This window comes from Micromesistius poutassou (assembly GCF_964030765.1).
Source record: "Micromesistius poutassou genome assembly, contig: SUPER_1_unloc_1, whole genome shotgun sequence".
Taxonomy (NCBI): domain Eukaryota; kingdom Metazoa; phylum Chordata; class Actinopteri; order Gadiformes; family Gadidae; genus Micromesistius; species Micromesistius poutassou.
In genome coordinates, this window is record NW_028180643.1 from 475,963 (window position 1) to 494,746 (window position 18,784).

An 18,784-nucleotide genomic window follows, 5' to 3' on the forward strand; every position below is an offset into this window, starting at 1 on the left:
TAAGGCTGCCTTTTTTGTGGATGTGGTTGCCTCGTTGGCGCAGTAGGCAGCGCGTCAGTCTCATAATCTGAAGGTCGTGAGTTCGAGCCTCACACGGGGCACAGATTTTTAGAGGCTAAAAAGGATCACGCTTTGTAAACAACGTTTGTGGTTGGCCTCGATTACCAAATCCGATTCCGGTGCCCCGTTTCAACAAACTTGGGTTCCAGGCCAACTGCATGATGTAAAGTGTTTCATGTGAGAATCTTGTGGCATCTTGCCAGAAATGACTTGACAGCCAGAAAACACGAAATTCCTAATTTTTTACAATAGGATTGACATTTTTCGTATTAATTTAACATAACGTGTAAAACATCGATTTTTATTAAACCTTAGCATGCCGTGTTTCTTTAGTAGCCCGAACCTCATCCTTTGACTCTCTCCTAAGCGATGCCGTGGTGGACGAAGACCTCATTTATGTTTTCCATAATGGCCCCTTACAGGCCAGTACAGGATATGGTTGCATCTCCGACGTCGTTGAAAAGGGAGCGGGGAGGATGGAGTATTCAGTCGGTTGCATTCTGCAGGCCCAACGCTAGGTGCCAATAAATCCTACACATTTGACGACATCATATTCAAGAGGACTTCTTTTTAGGGTAAAAATGCATTGATGAAACAGATTATGTAAAACATCTCTTTTCATTATACTTCATATCGATCTTAGTGCAAATAATGGTCTAAGGCTGCCTTTTTTGTGGATGTGGTTGCCTCGTTGGCGCAGTAGGCAGCGCGTCAGTCTCATAATCTGAAGGTCGTGAGTTCGAGCCTCACACGGGGCACAGATTTTTAGAGGCTAAAAAGGATCACGCTTTGTAAACAACGTTTGTGGTTGGCCTCGATTACCAAATCCGATTCCGGTGCCCCGTTTCAACAAACTTGGGTTCCAGGCCAACTGCATGATGTAAAGTGTTTCATGTGAGAATCTTGTGGCATCTTGCCAGAAATGACTTGACAGCCAGAAAACACGAAATTCCTAATTGTGTACAATAGGATTGACATTTTTCGTATTGATTTAACATAACGTGTAAAACATCGATTTTTATTAAACCTTAGCATGCCGTGTTTCTTTAGTAGCCCGAACCTCATCCTTTGACTCTCTCCTAAGCGATGCCGTGGTGGACAAAGACCTCATTTATGTTTTCCATAATGGCCCCTTACAGGCCAGTACAGGATATGGTTGCATCTCCGACGTGGTTGAAAAGGGAGCGGGGAGGATGGAGTATTCAGTCGGTTGCATTCTGCAGTCCCAACGCTAGGTGCCAATAAATCCTACACATTTGACGACATCATATTCAAGAGGACTTCTTTTTAGGGTAAAAATGCATTGATGAAACAGATTATGTAAAACATCTCTTTTCATTATACTTCATATCGATCTTAGTGCAAATAATGGTCTAAGGCTGCCTTTTTTATGGATGTGGTTGCCTCGTTGGCGCAGTAGGCAGCGCGTCAGTCTCATAATCTGAAGGTCGTGAGTTCGAGCCTCACACGGGGCACAGATTTTTAGAGGCTAAAAAGGATCACGCTTTGTAAACAACGTTTGTGGTTGGCCTCGATTACCAAATCCGATTCCGGTGCCCCGTTTCAACAAACTTGGGTTCCAGGCCAACTGCATGATGTAAAGTGTTTCATGTGAGAATCTTGTGGCATCTTGCCAGAAATGACTTGACAGCCAGAAAACACGAAATTCCTAATTTTTTACAATAGGATTGACATTTTTCGTATTAATTTAACATAACGTGTAAAACATCGATTTTTATTAAACCTTAGCATGCCGTGTTTCTTTAGTAGCCCGAACCTCATCCTTTGACTCTCTCCTAAGCGATGCCGTGGTGGACGAAGACCTCATTTATGTTTTCCATAATGGCCCCTTACAGGCCAGTACAGGATATGGTTGCATCTCCGACGTCGTTGAAAAGGGAGCGGGGAGGATGGAGTATTCAGTCGGTTGCATTCTGCAGGCCCAACGCTAGGTGCCAATAAATCCTACACATTTGACGACATCATATTCAAGAGGACTTCTTTTTAGGGTAAAAATGCATTGATGAAACAGATTATGTAAAACATCTCTTTTCATTATACTTCATATCGATCTTAGTGCAAATAATGGTCTAAGGCTGCCTTTTTTGTGGATGTGGTTGCCTCGTTGGCGCAGTAGGCAGCGCGTCAGTCTCATAATCTGAAGGTCGTGAGTTCGAGCCTCACACGGGGCACAGATTTTTAGAGGCTAAAAAGGATCACGCTTTGTAAACAACGTTTGTGGTTGGCCTCGATTACCAAATCCGATTCCGGTGCCCCGTTTCAACAAACTTGGGTTCCAGGCCAACTGCATGATGTAAAGTGTTTCATGTGAGAATCTTGTGGCATCTTGCCAGAAATGACTTGACAGCCAGAAAACACGAAATTCCTAATTGTGTACAATAGGATTGACATTTTTCGTATTGATTTAACATAACGTGTAAAACATCGATTTTTATTAAACCTTAGCATGCCGTGTTTCTTTAGTAGCCCGAACCTCATCCTTTGACTCTCTCCTAAGCGATGCCGTGGTGGACAAAGACCTCATTTATGTTTTCCATAATGGCCCCTTACAGGCCAGTACAGGATATGGTTGCATCTCCGACGTGGTTGAAAAGGGAGCGGGGAGGATGGAGTATTCAGTCGGTTGCATTCTGCAGTCCCAACGCTAGGTGCCAATAAATCCTACACATTTGACGACATCATATTCAAGAGGACTTCTTTTTAGGGTAAAAATGCATTGATGAAACAGATTATGTAAAACATCTCTTTTCATTATACTTCATATCGATCTTAGTGCAAATAATGGTCTAAGGCTGCCTTTATTATGGATGTGGTTGCCTCGTTGGCGCAGTAGGCAGCGCGTCAGTCTCATAATCTTAAGGTCGTGAGTTCGAGCCTCACACGGGGCACAGATTTTTAGAGGCTAGAAAGGATCACGCTTTGTAAACAACGTTTGTGGTTGGCCTCGATTACCAAATCCGATTCCGGTGCCCCGTTTCAACAAACTTGGGTTCCAGGCCAACTGCATGATGTAAAGTGTTTCATGTGAGAATCTTGTGGCATCTTGCCAGAAATGACTTGACAGCCAGAAAACACGAAATTCCTAATTTTTTACAATAGGATTGACATTTTTCGTATTAATTTAACATAACGTGTAAAACATCGATTTTTATTAAACCTTAGCATGCCGTGTTTCTTTAGTAGCCCGAACCTCATCCTTTGACTCTCTCCTAAGCGATGCCGTGGTGGATGAAGACCTCATTTATGTTTTCCATAATGGCCCCTTACAGGCCAGTACAGGATATGGTTGCATCTCCGACGTCGTTGAAAAGGGAGCGGGGAGGATGGAGTATTCAGTCGGTTGCATTCTGCAGGCCCAACGCTAGGTGCCAATAAATCCTACACATTTGACGACATCATATTCAAGAGGACTTCTTTTTAGGGTAAAAATGCATTGATGAAACAGATTATGTAAAACATCTCTTTTCATTATACTTCATATCGATCTTAGTGCAAATAATGGTCTAAGGCTGCCTTTTTTGTGGATGTGGTTGCCTCGTTGGCGCAGTAGGCAGCGCGTCAGTCTCATAATCTGAAGGTCGTGAGTTCGAGCCTCACACGGGGCACAGATTTTTAGAGGCTAAAAAGGATCACGCTTTGTAAACAACGTTTGTGGTTGGCCTCGATTACCAAATCCGATTCCGGTGCCCCGTTTCAACAAACTTGGGTTCCAGGCCAACTGCATGATGTAAAGTGTTTCATGTGAGAATCTTGTGGCATCTTGCCAGAAATGACTTGACAGCCAGAAAACACGAAATTCCTAATTTTTTACAATAGGATTGACATTTTTCGTATTAATTTAACATAACGTGTAAAACATCGATTTTTATTAAACCTTAGCATGCCGTGTTTCTTTAGTAGCCCGAACCTCATCCTTTGACTCTCTCCTAAGCGATGCCGTGGTGGACGAAGACCTCATTTATGTTTTCCATAATGGCCCCTTACAGGCCAGTACAGGATATGGTTGCATCTCCGACGTCGTTGAAAAGGGAGCGGGGAGGATGGAGTATTCAGTCGGTTGCATTCTGCAGGCCCAACGCTAGGTGCCAATAAATCCTACACATTTGACGACATCATATTCAAGAGGACTTCTTTTTAGGGTAAAAATGCATTGATGAAACAGATTATGTAAAACATCTCTTTTCATTATACTTCATATCGATCTTAGTGCAAATAATGGTCTAAGGCTGCCTTTTTTGTGGATGTGGTTGCCTCGTTGGCGCAGTAGGCAGCGCGTCAGTCTCATAATCTGAAGGTCGTGAGTTCGAGCCTCACACGGGGCACAGATTTTTAGAGGCTAAAAAGGATCACGCTTTGTAAACAACGTTTGTGGTTGGCCTCGATTACCAAATCCGATTCCGGTGCCCCGTTTCAACAAACTTGGGTTCCAGGCCAACTGCATGATGTAAAGTGTTTCATGTGAGAATCTTGTGGCATCTTGCCAGAAATGACTTGACAGCCAGAAAACACGAAATTCCTAATTGTGTACAATAGGATTGACATTTTTCGTATTGATTTAACATAACGTGTAAAACATCGATTTTTATTAAACCTTAGCATGCCGTGTTTCTTTAGTAGCCCGAACCTCATCCTTTGACTCTCTCCTAAGCGATGCCGTGGTGGACAAAGACCTCATTTATGTTTTCCATAATGGCCCCTTACAGGCCAGTACAGGATATGGTTGCATCTCCGACGTGGTTGAAAAGGGAGCGGGGAGGATGGAGTATTCAGTCGGTTGCATTCTGCAGTCCCAACGCTAGGTGCCAATAAATCCTACACATTTGACGACATCATATTCAAGAGGACTTCTTTTTAGGGTAAAAATGCATTGATGAAACAGATTATGTAAAACATCTCTTTTCATTATACTTCATATCGATCTTAGTGCAAATAATGGTCTAAGGCTGCCTTTTTTATGGATGTGGTTGCCTCGTTGGCGCAGTAGGCAGCGCGTCAGTCTCATAATCTGAAGGTCGTGAGTTCGAGCCTCACACGGGGCACAGATTTTTAGAGGCTAAAAAGGATCACGCTTTGTAAACAACGTTTGTGGTTGGCCTCGATTACCAAATCCGATTCCGGTGCCCCGTTTCAACAAACTTGGGTTCCAGGCCAACTGCATGATGTAAAGTGTTTCATGTGAGAATCTTGTGGCATCTTGCCAGAAATGACTTGACAGCCAGAAAACACGAAATTCCTAATTTTTTACAATAGGATTGACATTTTTCGTATTAATTTAACATAACGTGTAAAACATCGATTTTTATTAAACCTTAGCATGCCGTGTTTCTTTAGTAGCCCGAACCTCATCCTTTGACTCTCTCCTAAGCGATGCCGTGGTGGATGAAGACCTCATTTATGTTTTCCATAATGGCCCCTTACAGGCCAGTACAGGATATGGTTGCATCTCCGACGTCGTTGAAAAGGGAGCGGGGAGGATGGAGTATTCAGTCGGTTGCATTCTGCAGGCCCAACGCTAGGTGCCAATAAATCCTACACATTTGACGACATCATATTCAAGAGGACTTCTTTTTAGGGTAAAAATGCATTGATGAAACAGATTATGTAAAACATCTCTTTTCATTATACTTCATATCGATCTTAGTGCAAATAATGGTCTAAGGCTGCCTTTTTTGTGGATGTGGTTGCCTCGTTGGCGCAGTAGGCAGCGCGTCAGTCTCATAATCTGAAGGTCGTGAGTTCGAGCCTCACACGGGGCACAGATTTTTAGAGGCTAAAAAGGATCACGCTTTGTAAACAACGTTTGTGGTTGGCCTCGATTACCAAATCCGATTCCGGTGCCCCGTTTCAACAAACTTGGGTTCCAGGCCAACTGCATGATGTAAAGTGTTTCATGTGAGAATCTTGTGGCATCTTGCCAGAAATGACTTGACAGCCAGAAAACACGAAATTCCTAATTGTGTACAATAGGATTGACATTTTTCGTATTGATTTAACATAACGTGTAAAACATCGATTTTTATTAAACCTTAGCATGCCGTGTTTCTTTAGTAGCCCGAACCTCATCCTTTGACTCTCTCCTAAGCGATGCCGTGGTGGACAAAGACCTCATTTATGTTTTCCATAATGGCCCCTTACAGGCCAGTACAGGATATGGTTGCATCTCCGACGTGGTTGAAAAGGGAGCGGGGAGGATGGAGTATTCAGTCGGTTGCATTCTGCAGTCCCAACGCTAGGTGCCAATAAATCCTACACATTTGACGACATCATATTCAAGAGGACTTCTTTTTAGGGTAAAAATGCATTGATGAAACAGATTATGTAAAACATCTCTTTTCATTATACTTCATATCGATCTTAGTGCAAATAATGGTCTAAGGCTGCCTTTATTATGGATGTGGTTGCCTCGTTGGCGCAGTAGGCAGCGCGTCAGTCTCATAATCTGAAGGTCGTGAGTTCGAGCCTCACACGGGGCACAGATTTTTAGAGGCTAGAAAGGATCACGCTTTGTAAACAACGTTTGTGGTTGGCCTCGATTACCAAATCCGATTCCGGTGCCCCGTTTCAACAAACTTGGGTTCCAGGCCAACTGCATGATGTAAAGTGTTTCATGTGAGAATCTTGTGGCATCTTGCCAGAAATGACTTGACAGCCAGAAAACACGAAATTCCTAATTTTTTACAATAGGATTGACATTTTTCGTATTAATTTAACATAACGTGTAAAACATCGATTTTTATTAAACCTTAGCATGCCGTGTTTCTTTAGTAGCCCGAACCTCATCCTTTGACTCTCTCCTAAGCGATGCCGTGGTGGACAAAGACCTCATTTATGTTTTCCATAATGGCCCCTTACAGGCCAGTACAGGATATGGTTGCATCTCCGACGTGGTTGAAAAGGGAGCGGGGAGGATGGAGTATTCAGTCGGTTGCATTCTGCAGTCCCAACGCTAGGTGCCAATAAATCCTACACATTTGACGACATCATATTCAAGAGGACTTCTTTTTAGGGTAAAAATGCATTGATGAAACAGATTATGTAAAACATCTCTTTTCATTATACTTCATATCGATCTTAGTGCAAATAATGGTCTAAGGCTGCCTTTATTATGGATGTGGTTGCCTCGTTGGCGCAGTAGGCAGCGCGTCAGTCTCATAATCTTAAGGTCGTGAGTTCGAGCCTCACACGGGGCACAGATTTTTAGAGGCTAGAAAGGATCACGCTTTGTAAACAACGTTTGTGGTTGGCCTCGATTACCAAATCCGATTCCGGTGCCCCGTTTCAACAAACTTGGGTTCCAGGCCAACTGCATGATGTAAAGTGTTTCATGTGAGAATCTTGTGGCATCTTGCCAGAAATGACTTGACAGCCAGAAAACACGAAATTCCTAATTTTTTACAATAGGATTGACATTTTTCGTATTAATTTAACATAACGTGTAAAACATCGATTTTTATTAAACCTTAGCATGCCGTGTTTCTTTAGTAGCCCGAACCTCATCCTTTGACTCTCTCCTAAGCGATGCCGTGGTGGATGAAGACCTCATTTATGTTTTCCATAATGGCCCCTTACAGGCCAGTACAGGATATGGTTGCATCTCCGACGTCGTTGAAAAGGGAGCGGGGAGGATGGAGTATTCAGTCGGTTGCATTCTGCAGGCCCAACGCTAGGTGCCAATAAATCCTACACATTTGACGACATCATATTCAAGAGGACTTCTTTTTAGGGTAAAAATGCATTGATGAAACAGATTATGTAAAACATCTCTTTTCATTATACTTCATATCGATCTTAGTGCAAATAATGGTCTAAGGCTGCCTTTTTTGTGGATGTGGTTGCCTCGTTGGCGCAGTAGGCAGCGCGTCAGTCTCATAATCTGAAGGTCGTGAGTTCGAGCCTCACACGGGGCACAGATTTTTAGAGGCTAAAAAGGATCACGCTTTGTAAACAACGTTTGTGGTTGGCCTCGATTACCAAATCCGATTCCGGTGCCCCGTTTCAACAAACTTGGGTTCCAGGCCAACTGCATGATGTAAAGTGTTTCATGTGAGAATCTTGTGGCATCTTGCCAGAAATGACTTGACAGCCAGAAAACACGAAATTCCTAATTGTGTACAATAGGATTGACATTTTTCGTATTGATTTAACATAACGTGTAAAACATCGATTTTTATTAAACCTTAGCATGCCGTGTTTCTTTAGTAGCCCGAACCTCATCCTTTGACTCTCTCCTAAGCGATGCCGTGGTGGACAAAGACCTCATTTATGTTTTCCATAATGGCCCCTTACAGGCCAGTACAGGATATGGTTGCATCTCCGACGTGGTTGAAAAGGGAGCGGGGAGGATGGAGTATTCAGTCGGTTGCATTCTGCAGTCCCAACGCTAGGTGCCAATAAATCCTACACATTTGACGACATCATATTCAAGAGGACTTCTTTTTAGGGTAAAAATGCATTGATGAAACAGATTATGTAAAACATCTCTTTTCATTATACTTCATATCGATCTTAGTGCAAATAATGGTCTAAGGCTGCCTTTATTATGGATGTGGTTGCCTCGTTGGCGCAGTAGGCAGCGCGTCAGTCTCATAATCTGAAGGTCGTGAGTTCGAGCCTCACACGGGGCACAGATTTTTAGAGGCTAGAAAGGATCACGCTTTGTAAACAACGTTTGTGGTTGGCCTCGATTACCAAATCCGATTCCGGTGCCCCGTTTCAACAAACTTGGGTTCCAGGCCAACTGCATGATGTAAAGTGTTTCATGTGAGAATCTTGTGGCATCTTGCCAGAAATGACTTGACAGCCAGAAAACACGAAATTCCTAATTTTTTACAATAGGATTGACATTTTTCGTATTAATTTAACATAACGTGTAAAACATCGATTTTTATTAAACCTTAGCATGCCGTGTTTCTTTAGTAGCCCGAACCTCATCCTTTGACTCTCTCCTAAGCGATGCCGTGGTGGACAAAGACCTCATTTATGTTTTCCATAATGGCCCCTTACAGGCCAGTACAGGATATGGTTGCATCTCCGACGTGGTTGAAAAGGGAGCGGGGAGGATGGAGTATTCAGTCGGTTGCATTCTGCAGTCCCAACGCTAGGTGCCAATAAATCCTACACATTTGACGACATCATATTCAAGAGGACTTCTTTTTAGGGTAAAAATGCATTGATGAAACAGATTATGTAAAACATCTCTTTTCATTATACTTCATATCGATCTTAGTGCAAATAATGGTCTAAGGCTGCCTTTATTATGGATGTGGTTGCCTCGTTGGCGCAGTAGGCAGCGCGTCAGTCTCATAATCTTAAGGTCGTGAGTTCGAGCCTCACACGGGGCACAGATTTTTAGAGGCTAGAAAGGATCACGCTTTGTAAACAACGTTTGTGGTTGGCCTCGATTACCAAATCCGATTCCGGTGCCCCGTTTCAACAAACTTGGGTTCCAGGCCAACTGCATGATGTAAAGTGTTTCATGTGAGAATCTTGTGGCATCTTGCCAGAAATGACTTGACAGCCAGAAAACACGAAATTCCTAATTTTTTACAATAGGATTGACATTTTTCGTATTAATTTAACATAACGTGTAAAACATCGATTTTTATTAAACCTTAGCATGCCGTGTTTCTTTAGTAGCCCGAACCTCATCCTTTGACTCTCTCCTAAGCGATGCCGTGGTGGATGAAGACCTCATTTATGTTTTCCATAATGGCCCCTTACAGGCCAGTACAGGATATGGTTGCATCTCCGACGTCGTTGAAAAGGGAGCGGGGAGGATGGAGTATTCAGTCGGTTGCATTCTGCAGGCCCAACGCTAGGTGCCAATAAATCCTACACATTTGACGACATCATATTCAAGAGGACTTCTTTTTAGGGTAAAAATGCATTGATGAAACAGATTATGTAAAACATCTCTTTTCATTATACTTCATATCGATCTTAGTGCAAATAATGGTCTAAGGCTGACTCTACCGAGGTTGTTGTTTGCCTCGTTGGCGCAGTAGGCAGCGCGTCAGTCTCATAATCTGAAGGTCGTGAGTTCGAGCCTCACACGGGGCACAGATTTTTAGAGGCTAAAAAGGATCACGCTTTGTAAACAACGTTTGTGGTTGGCCTCGATTACCAAATCCGTTTCCGGTGCCCCGTTTCAACAAACTTGGGTTCCAGGCCAACTGCATGATGTAAAGTGTTTCATGTGAGAATCTTGTGGCATCTTGCCAGAAATGACTTGACAGCCAGGAAACACGAAATTCCTAATTTTTTACAATAGGATTGACATTTTTCGTATTAATTTAACATAACGTGTAAAACATCGATTTTTATTAAACCTTAGCATGCCGTGTTTCTTTAGTAGTCCGAACCTCATCCTTTGACTCTCTCCTAAGCGATGCCGTGGTGGACGAAGACCTCATTTATGTTTTCCATAATGGCCCCTTACAGGCCAGTACAGGATATGGTTGCATCTCCGACGTGGTTGAAAAGGGAGCGGGGAGGATGGAGTATTCAGTCGGTTGCATTCTGCAGTCCCAACGCTAGGTGCCAATAAATCCTACACATTTGACGACATCATATTCAAGAGGACTTCTTTTTAGGGTAAAAATGCATTGATGAAACAGATTATGTAAAACATCTCTTTTCATTATACTTCATATCGATCTTAGTGCAAATAATGGTCTAAGGCTGCCTTTTTTGTGGATGTGGTTGCCTCGTTGGCGCAGTAGGCAGCGCGTCAGTCTCATAATCTGAAGGTCGTGAGTTCGAGCCTCACACGGGGCACAGATTTTTAGAGGCTAAAAAGGATCACGCTTTGTAAACAACGTTTGTGGTTGGCCTCGATTACCAAATCCGATTCCGGTGCCCCGTTTCAACAAACTTGGGTTCCAGGCCAACTGCATGATGTAAAGTGTTTCATGTGAGAATCTTGTGGCATCTTGCCAGAAATGACTTGACAGCCAGAAAACACCAAATTCCTAATTTTTTACAATAGGATTGACATTTTTCGTATTAATTTAACATAACGTGTAAAACATCGATTTTTATTCAACCTTAGCATGCCGTGTTTCTTTAGTAGCCCGAACCTCATCCTTTGACTCTCTCCTAAGCGATGCCGTGGTGGATGAAGACCTCATTTATGTTTTCCATAATGGCCCCTTACAGGCCAGTACAGGATATGGTTGCATCTCCGATGTCGTTGAAAAGGGAGCGGGGAGGATGGAGTATTCAGTCGGTTGCATTCTGCAGGCCCAACGCTAGGTGCCAATAAATCCTACACATTTGACGACATCATATTCAAGAGGACTTCTTTTTAGGGTAAAAATGCATTGATGAAACAGATTATGTAAAACATCTCTTTTCATTATACTTCATATCGATCTTAGTGCAAATAATGGTCTAAGGCTGCCATTTTTGTGGATGTGGTTGCCTCGTTGGCGCAGTAGGCAGCGCGTCAGTCTCATAATCTGAAGGTCGTGAGTTCGAGCCTCACACGGGGCACAGATTTTTAGAGGCTAAAAAGGATCACGCTTTGTAAACAACGTTTGTGGTTGGCCTCGATTACCAAATCCGATTCCGGTGCCCCGTTTCAACAAACTTGGGTTCCAGGCCAACTGCATGATGTAAAGTGTTTCATGTGAGAATCTTGTGGCATCTTGCCAGAAATGACTTGACAGCCAGAAAACACGAAATTCCTAATTGTGTACAATAGGATTGACATTTTTCGTATTGATTTAACATAACGTGTAAAACATCGATTTTTATTAAACCTTAGCATGCCGTGTTTCTTTAGTAGCCCGAACCTCATCCTTTGACTCTCTCCTAAGCGATGCCGTGGTGGACAAAGACCTCATTTATGTTTTCCATAATGGCCCCTTACAGGCCAGTACAGGATATGGTTGCATCTCCGACGTGGTTGAAAAGGGAGCGGGGAGGATGGAGTATTCAGTCGGTTGCATTCTGCAGTCCCAACGCTAGGTGCCAATAAATCCTACACATTTGACGACATCATATTCAAGAGGACTTCTTTTTAGGGTAAAAATGCATTGATGAAACAGATTATGTAAAACATCTCTTTTCATTATACTTCATATCGATCTTAGTGCAAATAATGGTCTAAGGCTGCCTTTATTATGGATGTGGTTGCCTCGTTGGCGCAGTAGGCAGCGCGTCAGTCTCATAATCTGAAGGTCGTGAGTTCGAGCCTCACACGGGGCACAGATTTTTAGAGGCTAGAAAGGATCACGCTTTGTAAACAACGTTTGTGGTTGGCCTCGATTACCAAATCCGATTCCGGTGCCCCGTTTCAACAAACTTGGGTTCCAGGCCAACTGCATGATGTAAAGTGTTTCATGTGAGAATCTTGTGGCATCTTGCCAGAAATGACTTGACAGCCAGAAAACACGAAATTCCTAATTTTTTACAATAGGATTGACATTTTTCGTATTAATTTAACATAACGTGTAAAACATCGATTTTTATTAAACCTTAGCATGCCGTGTTTCTTTAGTAGCCCGAACCTCATCCTTTGACTCTCTCCTAAGCGATGCCGTGGTGGATGAAGACCTCATTTATGTTTTCCATAATGGCCCCTTACAGGCCAGTACAGGATATGGTTGCATCTCCGACGTCGTTGAAAAGGGAGCGGGGAGGATGGAGTATTCAGTCGGTTGCATTCTGCAGGCCCAACGCTAGGTGCCAATAAATCCTACACATTTGACGACATCATATTCAAGAGGACTTCTTTTTAGGGTAAAAATGCATTGATGAAACAGATTATGTAAAACATCTCTTTTCATTATACTTCATATCGATCTTAGTGCAAATAATGGTCTAAGGCTGACTCTACCGAGGTTGTTGTTTGCCTCGTTGGCGCAGTAGGCAGCGCGTCAGTCTCATAATCTGAAGGTCGTGAGTTCGAGCCTCACACGGGGCACAGATTTTTAGAGGCTAAAAAGGATCACGCTTTGTAAACAACGTTTGTGGTTGGCCTCGATTACCAAATCCGTTTCCGGTGCCCCGTTTCAACAAACTTGGGTTCCAGGCCAACTGCATGATGTAAAGTGTTTCATGTGAGAATCTTGTGGCATCTTGCCAGAAATGACTTGACAGCCAGGAAACACGAAATTCCTAATTTTTTACAATAGGATTGACATTTTTCGTATTAATTTAACATAACGTGTAAAACATCGATTTTTATTAAACCTTAGCATGCCGTGTTTCTTTAGTAGTCCGAACCTCATCCTTTGACTCTCTCCTAAGCGATGCCGTGGTGGACGAAGACCTCATTTATGTTTTCCATAATGGCCCCTTACAGGCCAGTACAGGATATGGTTGCATCTCCGACGTGGTTGAAAAGGGAGCGGGGAGGATGGAGTATTCAGTCGGTTGCATTCTGCAGTCCCAACGCTAGGTGCCAATAAATCCTACACATTTGACGACATCATATTCAAGAGGACTTCTTTTTAGGGTAAAAATGCATTGATGAAACAGATTATGTAAAACATCTCTTTTCATTATACTTCATATCGATCTTAGTGCAAATAATGGTCTAAGGCTGCCTTTTTTGTGGATGTGGTTGCCTCGTTGGCGCAGTAGGCAGCGCGTCAGTCTCATAATCTGAAGGTCGTGAGTTCGAGCCTCACACGGGGCACAGATTTTTAGAGGCTAAAAAGGATCACGCTTTGTAAACAACGTTTGTGGTTGGCCTCGATTACCAAATCCGATTCCGGTGCCCCGTTTCAACAAACTTGGGTTCCAGGCCAACTGCATGATGTAAAGTGTTTCATGTGAGAATCTTGTGGCATCTTGCCAGAAATGACTTGACAGCCAGAAAACACGAAATTCCTAATTTTTTACAATAGGATTGACATTTTTCGTATTAATTTAACATAACGTGTAAAACATCGATTTTTATTAAACCTTAGCATGCCGTGTTTCTTTAGTAGCCCGAACCTCATCCTTTGACTCTCTCCTAAGCGATGCCGTGGTGGACGAAGACCTCATTTATGTTTTCCATAATGGCCCCTTACAGGCCAGTACAGGATATGGTTGCATCTCCGACGTCGTTGAAAAGGGAGCGGGGAGGATGGAGTATTCAGTCGGTTGCATTCTGCAGGCCCAACGCTAGGTGCCAATAAATCCTACACATTTGACGACATCATATTCAAGAGGACTTCTTTTTAGGGTAAAAATGCATTGATGAAACAGATTATGTAAAACATCTCTTTTCATTATACTTCATATCGATCTTAGTGCAAATAATGGTCTAAGGCTGCCTTTTTTGTGGATGTGGTTGCCTCGTTGGCGCAGTAGGCAGCGCGTCAGTCTCATAATCTGAAGGTCGTGAGTTCGAGCCTCACACGGGGCACAGATTTTTAGAGGCTAAAAAGGATCACGCTTTGTAAACAACGTTTGTGGTTGGCCTCGATTACCAAATCCGATTCCGGTGCCCCGTTTCAACAAACTTGGGTTCCAGGCCAACTGCATGATGTAAAGTGTTTCATGTGAGAATCTTGTGGCATCTTGCCAGAAATGACTTGACAGCCAGAAAACACGAAATTCCTAATTGTGTACAATAGGATTGACATTTTTCGTATTGATTTAACATAACGTGTAAAACATCGATTTTTATTAAACCTTAGCATGCCGTGTTTCTTTAGTAGCCCGAACCTCATCCTTTGACTCTCTCCTAAGCGATGCCGTGGTGGACAAAGACCTCATTTATGTTTTCCATAATGGCCCCTTACAGGCCAGTACAGGATATGGTTGCATCTCCGACGTGGTTGAAAAGGGAGCGGGGAGGATGGAGTATTCAGTCGGTTGCATTCTGCAGTCCCAACGCTAGGTGCCAATAAATCCTACACATTTGACGACATCATATTCAAGAGGACTTCTTTTTAGGGTAAAAATGCATTGATGAAACAGATTATGTAAAACATCTCTTTTCATTATACTTCATATCGATCTTAGTGCAAATAATGGTCTAAGGCTGCCTTTTTTGTGGATGTGGTTGCCTCGTTGGCGCAGTAGGCAGCGCGTCAGTCTCATAATCTGAAGGTCGTGAGTTCGAGCCTCACACGGGGCACAGATTTTTAGAGGCTAAAAAGGATCACGCTTTGTAAACAACGTTTGTGGTTGGCCTCGATTACCAAATCCGATTCCGGTGCCCCGTTTCAACAAACTTGGGTTCCAGGCCAACTGCATGATGTAAAGTGTTTCATGTGAGAATCTTGTGGCATCTTGCCAGAAATGACTTGACAGCCAGAAAACACGAAATTCCTAATTGTGTACAATAGGATTGACATTTTTCGTATTGATTTAACATAACGTGTAAAACATCGATTTTTATTAAACCTTAGCATGCCGTGTTTCTTTAGTAGCCCGAACCTCATCCTTTGACTCTCTCCTAAGCGATGCCGTGGTGGACGAAGACCTCATTTATGTTTTCCATAATGGCCCCTTACAGGCCAGTACAGGATATGGTTGCATCTCCGACGTGGTTGAAAAGGGAGCGGGGAGGATGGAGTATTCAGTCGGTTGCATTCTGCAGTCCCAACGCTAGGTGCCAATAAATCCTACACATTTGACGACATCATATTCAAGAGGACTTCTTTTTAGGGTAAAAATGCATTGATGAAACAGATTATGTAAAACATCTCTTTTCATTATACTTCATATCGATCTTAGTGCAAATAATGGTCTAAGGCTGACTCTACAGATGTTGTTGTTTGCCTTGTTGGCGCAGTAGGCAGCGCGTCAGTCTCATAATCTGAAGGTCGTGAGTTCGAGCCTCACACGGGGCACAGAATTTTAGAGGCTAAAAAGGATCACGCTTTGTAAACAACGTTTGTGGTTAGCCTCGATCACCAAATCCGATTCCGGTGCCCCGTTTCAAGAAACTTGGGTTCCAGGCCAACTGCATGATGTAAAGTGTTTCATGTGAGAATCTTGTGGCATCTTGCCAGAAATGACTTGACAGCCAGAAAACACGAAATTCCTAATTTTTTACAATAGGATTGACATTTTTCGTATTAATTTAACATAACGTGTAAAACATCGATTTTTATTAAACCTTAGCATGCCGTGTTTCTTTAGTAGCCCGAACCTCATCCTTTGACTCTCTCCTAAGCGATGCCGTGGTGGACGAAGACCTCATTTATGTTTTCCATAATGGCCCCTTACAGGCCAGTACAGGATATGGTTGCATCTCCGACGTCGTTGAAAAGGGAGCGGGGAGGATGGAGTATTCAGTCGGTTGCATTCTGCAGGCCCAACGCTAGGTGCCAATAAATCCTACACATTTGACGACATCATATTCAAGAGGACTTCTTTTTAGGGTAAAAATGCATTGATGAAACAGATTATGTAAAACATCTCTTTTCATTATACTTCATATCGATCTTAGTGCAAATAATGGTCTAAGGCTGCCTTTTTTGTGGATGTGGTTGCCTCGTTGGCGCAGTAGGCAGCGCGTCAGTCTCATAATCTGAAGGTCGTGAGTTCGAGCCTCACACGGGGCACAGATTTTTAGAGGCTAAAAAGGATCACGCTTTGTAAACAACGTTTGTGGTTGGCCTCGATTACCAAATCCGATTCCGGTGCCCCGTTTCAACAAACTTGGGTTCCAGGCCAACTGCATGATGTAAAGTGTTTCATGTGAGAATCTTGTGGCATCTTGCCAGAAATGACTTGACAGCCAGAAAACACGAAATTCCTAATTTTTTACAATAGGATTGACATTTTTCATATTAATTTAACATAACGTGTAAAACATCGATTTTTATTAAACCTTAGCATGCCGTGTTTCTTTAGTAGCCCGAACCTCATCCTTTGACTCTCTCCTAAGCGATGCCGTGGTGGACGAAGACCTCATTTATGTTTTCCATAATGGCCCCTTACAGGCCAGTACAGGATATGGTTGCATCTCCGACGTGGTTGAAAAGGGAGCGGGGAGGATGGAGTATTCAGTCGGTTGCATTCTGCAGGCCCAACGCTAGGTGCCAATAAATCCTACACATTTGACGACATCATATTCAAGAGGACTTCTTTTTAGGGTAAAAATGCATTGATGAAACAGATTATGTAAAACATCTCTTTTCATTATACTTCATATCGATCTTAGTGCAAATAATGGTCTAAGGCTGCCTTTTTTGTGGATGTGGTTGCCTCGTTGGCGCAGTAGGCAGCGCGTCAGTCTCATAATCTGAAGGTCGTGAGTTCGAGCCTCACACGGGGCACAGATTTTTAGAGGCTAAAAAGGATCACGCTTTGTAAACAACGTTTGTGGTTGGCCTCGATTACCAAATCCGATTCCGGTGCCCCGTTTCAACAAACTTGGGTTCCAGGCCAACTGCATGATGTAAAGTGTTTCATGTGAGAATCTTGTGGCATCTTGCCAGAAATGACTTGACAGCCAGAAAACACGAAATTCCTAATTGTGTACAATAGGATTGACATTTTTCGTATTGATTTAACATAACGTGTAAAACATCGATTTTTATTAAACCTTAGCATGCCGTGTTTCTTTAGTAGCCCGAACCTCATCCTTTGACTCTCTCCTAAGCGATGCCGTGGTGGACAAAGACCTCATTTATGTTTTCCATAATGGCCCCTTACAGGCCAGTACAGGATATGGTTGCATCTCCGACGTGGTTGAAAAGGGAGCGGGGAGGATGGAGTATTCAGTCGGTTGCATTCTGCAGTCCCAACGCTAGGTGCCAATAAATCCTACACATTTGACGACATCATATTCAAGAGGACTTCTTTTTAGGGTAAAAATGCATTGATGAAACAGATTATGTAAAACATCTCTTTTCATTATACTTCATATCGATCTTAGTGCAAATAATGGTCTAAGGCTGCCTTTTTTATAGATGTGGTTGCCTCGTTGGCGCAGTAGGCAGCGCGTCAGTCTCATAATCTGAAGGTCGTGAGTTCGAGCCTCACACGGGGCACAGATTTTTAGAGGCTAGAAAGGATCACGCTTTGTAAACAACGTTTGTGGTTGGCCTCGATTACCAAATCCGATTCAGGTGCCCCGTTTCAACAAACTTGGGTTCCAGGCCAACTGCATGATGTAAAGTGTTTCATGTGAGAATCTTGTGGCATCTTGCCAGAAATGACTTGACAGCCAGAAAACACGAAATTCCTAATTTTTTACAATAGGATTGACATTTTTCGTATTAATTTAACATAACGTGTAAAACATCGATTTTTATTAAACCTTAGCATGCCGTGTTTCTTTAGTAGCCCGAACCTCATCCTTTGACTCTCTCCTAAGCGATGCCGTGGTGGATGAAGACCTCATTTATGTTTTCCATAATGGCCCCTTACAGGCCAGTACAGGATATGGTTGCATCTCCGACGTCGTTGAAAAGGGAGCGGGGAGGATGGAGTATTCAGTCGGTTGCATTCTGCAGGCCCAACGCTAGGTGCCAATAAATCCTACACATTTGACGACATCATATTCAAGAGGACTTCTTTTTAGGGTAAAAATGCATTGATGAAACAGATTATGTAAAACATCTCTTTTCATTATACTTCATATCGATCTTAGTGCAAATAATGGTCTAAGGCTGCCTTTTTTGTGGATGTGGTTGCCTCGTTGGCGCAGTAGGCAGCGCGTCAGTCTCATAATCTGAAGGTCGTGAGTTCGAGCCTCACACGGGGCACAGATTTTTAGAGGCTAAAAAGGATCACGCTTTGTAAA

At 42.9% G+C, this 18,784-nt stretch overlaps 27 non-coding genes across 27 annotated transcripts; all 27 read left to right on the forward strand.

Annotated features, from left to right (window-relative positions):
• The first annotated feature begins 28 nt into the window (after positions 1 to 28).
• On the forward strand, positions 29 to 101 carry AC3HAE_007998 (transfer RNA methionine (anticodon CAU)). The gene has a single exon. It is a non-coding gene; the product is annotated as a tRNA-Met (tRNA).
• Positions 102 to 745: 644 nt separating this feature from the next.
• On the forward strand, positions 746 to 818 carry AC3HAE_008000 (transfer RNA methionine (anticodon CAU)). Its single transcript has one exon. It is a non-coding gene; the product is annotated as a tRNA-Met (tRNA).
• A 644-nt stretch (positions 819 to 1,462) lies between these two features.
• AC3HAE_008001 (transfer RNA methionine (anticodon CAU)) lies at positions 1,463 to 1,535 on the forward strand. Its single transcript has one exon. It is a non-coding gene; the product is annotated as a tRNA-Met (tRNA).
• Positions 1,536 to 2,179: 644 nt separating this feature from the next.
• AC3HAE_008003 (transfer RNA methionine (anticodon CAU)) lies at positions 2,180 to 2,252 on the forward strand. The gene has a single exon. It is a non-coding gene; the product is annotated as a tRNA-Met (tRNA).
• A 644-nt stretch (positions 2,253 to 2,896) lies between these two features.
• On the forward strand, positions 2,897 to 2,969 carry AC3HAE_008004 (transfer RNA methionine (anticodon CAU)). Its single transcript has one exon. It is a non-coding gene; the product is annotated as a tRNA-Met (tRNA).
• A 644-nt stretch (positions 2,970 to 3,613) lies between these two features.
• Positions 3,614 to 3,686, forward strand: AC3HAE_008005 (transfer RNA methionine (anticodon CAU)). Its single transcript has one exon. It is a non-coding gene; the product is annotated as a tRNA-Met (tRNA).
• Positions 3,687 to 4,330: 644 nt separating this feature from the next.
• Positions 4,331 to 4,403, forward strand: AC3HAE_008006 (transfer RNA methionine (anticodon CAU)). The gene has a single exon. It is a non-coding gene; the product is annotated as a tRNA-Met (tRNA).
• A 644-nt stretch (positions 4,404 to 5,047) lies between these two features.
• On the forward strand, positions 5,048 to 5,120 carry AC3HAE_008007 (transfer RNA methionine (anticodon CAU)). The gene has a single exon. It is a non-coding gene; the product is annotated as a tRNA-Met (tRNA).
• A 644-nt stretch (positions 5,121 to 5,764) lies between these two features.
• AC3HAE_008008 (transfer RNA methionine (anticodon CAU)) lies at positions 5,765 to 5,837 on the forward strand. Its single transcript has one exon. It is a non-coding gene; the product is annotated as a tRNA-Met (tRNA).
• A 644-nt stretch (positions 5,838 to 6,481) lies between these two features.
• Positions 6,482 to 6,554, forward strand: AC3HAE_008009 (transfer RNA methionine (anticodon CAU)). The gene has a single exon. It is a non-coding gene; the product is annotated as a tRNA-Met (tRNA).
• Positions 6,555 to 7,198: 644 nt separating this feature from the next.
• Positions 7,199 to 7,271, forward strand: AC3HAE_008011 (transfer RNA methionine (anticodon CAU)). The gene has a single exon. It is a non-coding gene; the product is annotated as a tRNA-Met (tRNA).
• A 644-nt stretch (positions 7,272 to 7,915) lies between these two features.
• On the forward strand, positions 7,916 to 7,988 carry AC3HAE_008012 (transfer RNA methionine (anticodon CAU)). The gene has a single exon. It is a non-coding gene; the product is annotated as a tRNA-Met (tRNA).
• Positions 7,989 to 8,632: 644 nt separating this feature from the next.
• Positions 8,633 to 8,705, forward strand: AC3HAE_008013 (transfer RNA methionine (anticodon CAU)). The gene has a single exon. It is a non-coding gene; the product is annotated as a tRNA-Met (tRNA).
• A 644-nt stretch (positions 8,706 to 9,349) lies between these two features.
• AC3HAE_008015 (transfer RNA methionine (anticodon CAU)) lies at positions 9,350 to 9,422 on the forward strand. The gene has a single exon. It is a non-coding gene; the product is annotated as a tRNA-Met (tRNA).
• Positions 9,423 to 10,067: 645 nt separating this feature from the next.
• Positions 10,068 to 10,140, forward strand: AC3HAE_008016 (transfer RNA methionine (anticodon CAU)). The gene has a single exon. It is a non-coding gene; the product is annotated as a tRNA-Met (tRNA).
• A 644-nt stretch (positions 10,141 to 10,784) lies between these two features.
• AC3HAE_008017 (transfer RNA methionine (anticodon CAU)) lies at positions 10,785 to 10,857 on the forward strand. Its single transcript has one exon. It is a non-coding gene; the product is annotated as a tRNA-Met (tRNA).
• A 644-nt stretch (positions 10,858 to 11,501) lies between these two features.
• Positions 11,502 to 11,574, forward strand: AC3HAE_008018 (transfer RNA methionine (anticodon CAU)). Its single transcript has one exon. It is a non-coding gene; the product is annotated as a tRNA-Met (tRNA).
• Positions 11,575 to 12,218: 644 nt separating this feature from the next.
• AC3HAE_008019 (transfer RNA methionine (anticodon CAU)) lies at positions 12,219 to 12,291 on the forward strand. Its single transcript has one exon. It is a non-coding gene; the product is annotated as a tRNA-Met (tRNA).
• Positions 12,292 to 12,936: 645 nt separating this feature from the next.
• AC3HAE_008020 (transfer RNA methionine (anticodon CAU)) lies at positions 12,937 to 13,009 on the forward strand. The gene has a single exon. It is a non-coding gene; the product is annotated as a tRNA-Met (tRNA).
• Positions 13,010 to 13,653: 644 nt separating this feature from the next.
• Positions 13,654 to 13,726, forward strand: AC3HAE_008022 (transfer RNA methionine (anticodon CAU)). The gene has a single exon. It is a non-coding gene; the product is annotated as a tRNA-Met (tRNA).
• Positions 13,727 to 14,370: 644 nt separating this feature from the next.
• Positions 14,371 to 14,443, forward strand: AC3HAE_008023 (transfer RNA methionine (anticodon CAU)). Its single transcript has one exon. It is a non-coding gene; the product is annotated as a tRNA-Met (tRNA).
• A 644-nt stretch (positions 14,444 to 15,087) lies between these two features.
• AC3HAE_008024 (transfer RNA methionine (anticodon CAU)) lies at positions 15,088 to 15,160 on the forward strand. The gene has a single exon. It is a non-coding gene; the product is annotated as a tRNA-Met (tRNA).
• A 645-nt stretch (positions 15,161 to 15,805) lies between these two features.
• AC3HAE_008025 (transfer RNA methionine (anticodon CAU)) lies at positions 15,806 to 15,878 on the forward strand. Its single transcript has one exon. It is a non-coding gene; the product is annotated as a tRNA-Met (tRNA).
• Positions 15,879 to 16,522: 644 nt separating this feature from the next.
• AC3HAE_008027 (transfer RNA methionine (anticodon CAU)) lies at positions 16,523 to 16,595 on the forward strand. Its single transcript has one exon. It is a non-coding gene; the product is annotated as a tRNA-Met (tRNA).
• Positions 16,596 to 17,239: 644 nt separating this feature from the next.
• On the forward strand, positions 17,240 to 17,312 carry AC3HAE_008028 (transfer RNA methionine (anticodon CAU)). The gene has a single exon. It is a non-coding gene; the product is annotated as a tRNA-Met (tRNA).
• A 644-nt stretch (positions 17,313 to 17,956) lies between these two features.
• Positions 17,957 to 18,029, forward strand: AC3HAE_008029 (transfer RNA methionine (anticodon CAU)). The gene has a single exon. It is a non-coding gene; the product is annotated as a tRNA-Met (tRNA).
• A 644-nt stretch (positions 18,030 to 18,673) lies between these two features.
• On the forward strand, positions 18,674 to 18,746 carry AC3HAE_008030 (transfer RNA methionine (anticodon CAU)). Its single transcript has one exon. It is a non-coding gene; the product is annotated as a tRNA-Met (tRNA).
• Positions 18,747 to 18,784: the final 38 nt, after the last annotated feature.